This window comes from Frankliniella occidentalis, unplaced genomic scaffold (assembly GCF_000697945.3).
Source record: "Frankliniella occidentalis isolate FOCC.00 unplaced genomic scaffold, Focc_3.1 Scaffold12, whole genome shotgun sequence".
Taxonomy (NCBI): Eukaryota; Metazoa; Arthropoda; class Insecta; order Thysanoptera; family Thripidae; genus Frankliniella; species Frankliniella occidentalis.
Genome location: NW_026267142.1, coordinates 2,516,826 through 2,517,420, shown reverse-complemented (window position 1 = coordinate 2,517,420; position 595 = coordinate 2,516,826).

The window sequence follows — 595 nt, the reverse complement described above, 5'->3', positions numbered from 1 at the left end:
TTTGCCACTCGCACTCCCCCCCCCCCTCTTCTCGCCCTTCCCCATCCCGGCGTATGCGTTGCAACTTGCAACAAGTTTAGACCGGCGAAACCGAAACGCACGTTATTTTGCCCATATTATATGGAATAAAAAGGCCTCTAAGCGAGATGGATGATAAACCGGTAAGTCTTATGCTTTAACTGAGTGATTTCTGCTTTAAAAGGGGTCTAATTAAGTTGTTGAATAGATTAACGAGGCTTCGCAAGTTCATTGAAGGTTATGTGGATTTGGAAGTCTGTGGTAAATTGCATGATGCGTTGTAGTAATTTTGTTAGATCTTCTTGCTACTGAATTACATTGATTATTCTGTAGATACGCCATCTGTTTGATACTGTCACTAACGTTCGAGAACGTTATTCTGATTAGTTTGTCTGCTGAAATCAATTGCTTGGGCTGCTTTCTTTTTCTTTTAGGGCGATTGTAGATCATTTAAAAGGTTCAAAAGAGCATTCGATAGAGCTGCCGGACGTGAGCTGTCCAAAGACAAAAGGGTTGACCGTGTCCGAAACATTATCCACTCTACCCATGACGAAGGTGAAGATAACAACGAGGATGG